The 6,529-nt window shown below is 39.7% G+C and overlaps 1 protein-coding gene and 1 non-coding gene across 8 annotated transcripts in view; one reads left to right on the plus strand and one right to left on the minus strand.

Annotated features, from left to right (window-relative positions):
• The window catches only part of SLC4A5 (solute carrier family 4 member 5), a 136,674-nt gene that overhangs the window by 104,505 nt on the left and 25,640 nt on the right, over positions 1 to 6,529 (minus strand). The window lies entirely within an intron of this gene.
• On the plus strand, positions 1,514 to 1,617 carry LOC119468238. Its single transcript, XR_005196891.1, has one exon. It is a non-coding gene; the product is annotated as a U6 spliceosomal RNA (small nuclear RNA).

Raw genomic sequence — 6,529 nt, forward strand, 5'->3', positions numbered from 1 at the left:
AAAAAAAAAAAAAAAAAAATATGAACAGCCAGCCGAGAATCACCAGAATGACAGATACCAAAACAAACAGGAAAAGAAAAAGTCCAAGGAAACAGGAGCAATGTAGGCAGCCAAAGAAACCATTAAAAACTATGTGGTAGCAAATGCCACAAAAGCAAAAATAGACAAACGGAACTTAATTAAACTAAAAAGCTTCTACACAGCAAATGAAACAATGAACAGAGTAAACAGACAACCTACAAAATGAAAAAAAAAATGTGCACACTGTGCATGTGACAAAGAGGAACTCAAACAACTCAAAAAGAAAAAACAAATAACCCCATTAAAAAGTGGGCAGGACATGAACAGATATCTGGCAGAAGAAGACATATAAATGGCCAACAAACATAAAAAATGCTCAATATCACTAATCATCAGACAATGCAAATTAAAATCACAATGAGATGCCATCTTATACCAGTCAGAATGGCTATTAGTAAAAAGTCTAGGCCTGGCATGTGGCTCATGCCTGTAATCCCAACACTTTGGGAGGCCGAGGTGGGCAGATAACCTGAGGTCAGGAGTTCAAGATTAGCCTGGCTAACATTGTGAAACCCCATCTCTACTAAAAATATAAAAATTAGCCAGGCATGGTGGTGGGCACCTGTAATGCCAGCTACTCAGGAGACTGAGGCACCAGAATCGCTTGAACCTGGGAGATGGAGGATGCAGACTGAGATCATGCCACTGCACTCCAGTCTGGGCAACAGAGTGAGACTCTGTCTCACAAAAAAAAAAAAAAAAAGTCTAAAAATAACAGGCCAGGTTGCAGAGAAAACATGCACTGTTGGTTGGAATGTAAATTAGTACAACCTTTATGGAAAAGAGTATGGAGGATTCTCAAACAACTAAAAATAAAACTACCATTTGATCCAGCAATCCCACTACTGGTATATGCCCAAAGGAAAAGAAACCATTATATTAAAAAGATACCAGCACTTGTATGTTTATTGCAGCACTATTCACAATAGCAAAGATATGGAATCAACCCAAGTATAATCAATGGAGGATTGGATGAAGAAAATGTAATATATATATTTATTTATATTTATTATTAAATATAAATATATATATTTATTCTATTTACAATGGAATGCTACTCAGCCATAGAAAATGAAATCACATCTTTTGCAGAAACACGAATGAAACTGGAGGCCATTATCCTCAGTGAAATAACTCAGAAGCAGAAAGACAAATTCTGCATGTTCTCACTTATAAGTGGGAGCTAACAATGGGTACACATGGAATGCAGAGTGGAGTAACAGACACTAGAGACTCCAAAAGGTAGGAGGGTAGGAGCGGGGTGAGGGTTGAAAAGTGACCTACTGGGTACACTGTTCACTATTTGGGTGATGAGTACACTAAACTCAGATTTCACCACAACGAAATATATGCATGTAAGAAACCTGCACTTGTACTCCCTAAATATATATATATTTTTAAATTGTAAGTTCTTTTCAAAACTACGCGGCTGGTGCTTGCTTTAGTAGCACATATACTAAAATTGGAATAATACAGAGATTAGCATGACCCCTATGCAAAGATGACAAAACAAAGACAAAAACAAGGATAGTTAATATCTTCAAGGAGACTGTCATAGGTTTATTTAATATAGTTGCTTCCTTGGCATCCACTTTTTGGCCTGACATAAGTTATTTGAAAACCAATTAGTTGTACTCCTTTGGCCTTGTCAAAATTTCCCCTCCCCACGTGATTGTTTGCAATATAGTGCATTTTCTCTCTCTCTCTCTCTTTCCCCATTCACTGATTGAACATCCTACTGCCTCCTGAATTCCCACCAACCCCATCAGCAACCCCTAACCTCTCTGAGATCTGTAAGTAATAAATTTATTCGGTTTTATGTATTTTGGTTTCATTGTGTCTCACCTGACTGACACATCTAAACCTTACTCTCCTCCTGGTTACAGCTCTCCTAGAAAGTGGCTATCTTGGTTTCTGGCTACTTTTCAGAGACAGTTCTCAAGACCAAATTAGAGGACTTCACAACAGAGACAAGAAAAGACATTGTATTCATGACAAGAAAAGCAGAATGCTATAAACCTATGAACCTATAAGCTTTTAAAGAATAAGAAAGAACTTTTGGAAATTAAAAATATCTTAGAAGAAAATTTTCGATAAAGGATTTGGAACATAAATTTGAAGGACTATATGAGATAATAGAATACAAATAAAAAGAGATTAAACAAATAGTATGACAAAACAAGAAAACCAAGAGGATCAATCCAGGAAGCCCCAACAAGAAAGTAATAGGAGTTCCCAAAAGAGAGATTAAACAAAATAGTGGAGAGAAAATTATCAATGAAATAACATGAAAATATTTTCCAGAACTAAAGGATTTGAGTTTTCTGATTGCAAGAAATTGCTCATGGCTCAGAAAAATTAATTTTTAAAAAATCCACTCCAAGTCATAACATCGTGAAGCATTAGGACATCATGGATAAAGAGATCTTAAAAGCTTCCAGAAAAAAATAAGTCACCTACCAAGAATCAGAAACAAGAATTGACATCAGATTTCTCAATCGCTACAGTGGAAGCTATAAGACAATAAAATCATGCTTCCAAAAGTAAGACAAAATTATTTCCAACCTAGAATTCCAGTCCCAATCAAGCTATAATCAAGTGGGAGAGTAGAATAGGTGCATTTTCAGACATAAACTATCTCGAAAATTTACCTTTGATGCACCTTTTTTTCAGGAAGTGATTGCAGGAGGAACTTTAGCAAGATAAAGATCTTGAAAGAAATTAACTCTGGGAAATGGGATTCACCACAAACAACGGGCAAAGGCAAATCACCAGAGAAGAACCCTGCAGCAGTCTAGAGAGTAACAGGCACATCTTAGAGCTCTGGACAGGATGTCTTCAGGATAAAACCTGGATCTGAAAAATTGTCTTATTGTGTTTGACTGCTGCAAAAGGATATAAAAAGTTTGTCAAGGAAAGGAAAAACTAATCATGGTACACTATACTCAACTGTGAGCAATATTTACACAGTCATAATAAATCGAGTGTTAATTTTCCTGAAAATAGCAATAGAAACAGGGTTGATATTCCACCGAACATGTATTGGTATGGCTGTTGATGGTTGGTGTTCATTGTTAGTGGTCAGGTATTCATTTTGGTTGGTCAGCATCAGTGCCATGCTGGTTGTTAAATATTTTGAGTATCACCACTGGATGTAACTATTTGGGGAGTATAAGACACCTGTAGAGGATGCTGCTAGCTACTTCCCTGATGCCCATCCCCCTTTCTGCTCTGACTTTCTGATTTCTGCTCCAGCCACAGTAACACTATGGCCAACTAAAAAGAATCACTTCCCTCGGATGCTCTTCAGCTCTCTCTGGCTGAAGAGCTACAGGAGAAAGAACCTGAGGAGGGAGTCCCTTCCTAGATAAACTATCTTCAGAAGAAATCCCCTTCACTTTTCCTTGTTCCTCCTTCCTGGATAGAGTTGCCAGGTTTAGCAAATATAAACACAGTTTTCCCAGTTAAATATGAATTTTAGATAACAAATAACTTTGAGTATATATTCTGTACAATATTTGGCATATACTTCTACTAAAAATTATTTGTTGACAAAGGTGACCCAGATGTGGTTACTGAAAACCACACCTGGGTCATATGACAAAGGATTCTGGGAAAGTAATTTTTACTAGGCAAATAATATTGAGTCTGTCAGTAAGGGAAAAAGGAAGAATGGGCATAGGGTGGTCATCTGGCATTTCTGCCACACTGCCCAACATCCATTCCCTCTTGTTCTTGCCTGATTATAAAACTCCATTTTGTTCAGGTAGAGACACAGGGCCCTTGATTGCCAGTAGTCACCTTCCCTAGGCTCAAGCATGAATTGGGATCTATATAAACCATTCATGGCCGGGCGCGGTGGCTCACGCCTGTAATACCAGCACTTTGGGAGGCCGAGGTGGGTGGATCACGAGGTCAAGAGCTCGAGACCATCCTGGTCAACATGGTGAAACCCCGTCTCTACTAAAAATACAAAAATTAGCTGGGCATGGTGGCGCGTGCCTGTAATCCCAGCTACTCAGGAAGCTGAGGCAGGAGAATCGCCTGAACCCAGGAGGCGGAGGTTGCAGTGAGCCGAGATCGCGCCATTGCACTCCAGCCTGGGTAACAAGAGCGAAACTCCGTCTCAAAATAAATAAATAAATAAATAAATAAATAAATAAATAAATAAAAATAAATAAACCATTCATGGTGATCTGGTTGTCCTTGGCCAGTCACTGATTCTAGAAGTAGTCATGTGACCCTATCTAGCCAATGAGATTTAGGTGGAAGTCCACTAGGTAAGACTTCCAGGAAAGCTTTTATTTTCCTCATTGAAAGTGACACATTTGGGGCCAGGGGCAGTGGCTCATGCCTGTAATCCCAGCACTTTGGGAGGCTGAGGCAGGCGAATCATGAGGTCAGGAGTTTGAGACCAGCCTGGTCAACAAGATGAAACCCCATCTCTACTAAAAACACAAAAAATTAGCTGGGCATAGTGGTGGGTGCCTATAATCCCAGTTACTCAGAAGCTGAGGTTTGAATCCGGGAGGCGGAGGTGGCAGTGAGCTGAGATCCTGCCACTGCACTCCATCATCCTGGAGGACAGAGTGAGACTCTGTTGAAAGAGAAGGGGAGGGGAGAGGGAAGGGGAGTGGGGAGGGGAGGGGAGAGGGGAGGGGAGGGGACACAGTTGGAATGCACAGTTTGTCCTTTACCATTCCACCTTGAGACTTTGAGATAAAGCAGCCATCTTGTAACAATGAGGTGACAGGTATGAAGACCAAAGTCATAGGCTAAGGACAAGGCAGGAGGATAAGACAAATCTGGGTTCCTGAGAATATCACTGAGCTCTGGACTGCTTATCCCTGGATTTACTGTTATCTGAAAAACAACTCTGTATTTAAACTGCTAGCCAAGTTTTATATTACTTTTAGCTGAGGAAACTTCCTAACTGACACATAATGGATGACAATAGACAGTTCAAATGAATGAACTAGATTTTTACGTATTAACATATATAAATCTCAAAAACATAATGTATAAAAAAAAGGAAGTTGTAAAACAAAATGATATTATTTATATAAAACTTTAAAACAAACAAAACACCACCAATATAGATCATACTTACATTTATAAGTAATAAAAACATAAAATTATGCAGAGGAATGATACACACCAACGTCAGGTTACTTCTGGGGAGGGATAAAGGTGATGATGGTTGATGATCTTTGGTATTTTGGATAGATGACAGAAATAAATATAGATATGAAACAAATATGATAAAATGTTAACATCTGTTAATTCTGGACAGTAATATATGAATATCTGTCATATTGTACACATTTGAGGTATTTTATTTTATTTTTTTTATTTTATTATTTTTTTTTTGAGGTATTTTATTATCAAATTTTTTTAAGGTTTTTTTTTTCGAGATGGAGTCTCACTCTGGTGCCCAGACTGGAATGGAATGGCATGATCCCGTCTCACTGAAATCTCCACCTCTCGGTTCAAGTGATTCTCCTGCCTCAGCCTCCAGAGTAGCTGGGACTACAGGCGCATGCCACTACACCCAGCTGATTTTTTTGTATTTTTAGTAGAGACGAGGTTTCACTGTGTTAGCTAGGATGGTCTTGATCTCCTGACCTTATGATCGGCCTGCCTCGGCCTCCCGAAGTACTGGGATTACAGGCATGAGCCACTGTGCCTGGCCCCAACTGTGTGTTATTTTTAAAAATAACTAAGAAGTCTCCCCAACATTATGAGATAATAGTCTCAGGCAAAATGGGTCAACTGAGTACTCTGCACAAAAAATGACTGGGAAAGAAACTCCTCACACTTTGCTAGATCATTAGGAAATGTTAGAACAGTGACTATGAAGAAAAGAAAGCTCTTGAAAACTTCTAGAGTGAAACAGTCAGAAACAGGTCACCTGTCAAAGAATAGAAATCATACTAGCAGAAGACTCCTCCTCAGTAAGTTGAATAAGAGAAGATAATGGGCAGGATGCAGTGGCTCACGCCTGTAATCTCAGCACTTTGGGAGGCTGAGGTGGGTGGATCACTCGAGGTCAGGAGTTCGAGGCCAGCCTGGCCAACATGATGAAACCCTGTCTCTATTAAAAACACAAAAATTAGCCAGATGTGGTGGCATGAGCCTATAATCCCAGCTACTGGAGAGACTGACACACAAGAATAGTTTGAACCTGGGAGATGGAGGGTGCAGTGAGCCAAGACTGCACCACTGCACTCCACATGGGTGACAGAGTGAGACTCTGTCTCAAAAAAAAATAAGAGAGAGAGAGAGGGCCGGGAGCGGTGGCTCAAGCCTGTAATCCCAGCACTTTGGGAGGCCGAGGCGGGTGGATCATGAGGTCAAGAGATCGAGGCCATCCTGGTCAACATGGTGAAACCCCGTCTCTACTAAAAATACAAAAAACATTAGCTGGGCATGGTGGCGCGTGCCTGTA

The sequence above is a fragment of the Cebus imitator genome, unplaced genomic scaffold (genome assembly GCF_001604975.1).
Source record: "Cebus imitator isolate Cc_AM_T3 unplaced genomic scaffold, Cebus_imitator-1.0 Scaffold399, whole genome shotgun sequence".
Classification (NCBI taxonomy): Eukaryota; Metazoa; Chordata; class Mammalia; order Primates; family Cebidae; genus Cebus; species Cebus imitator.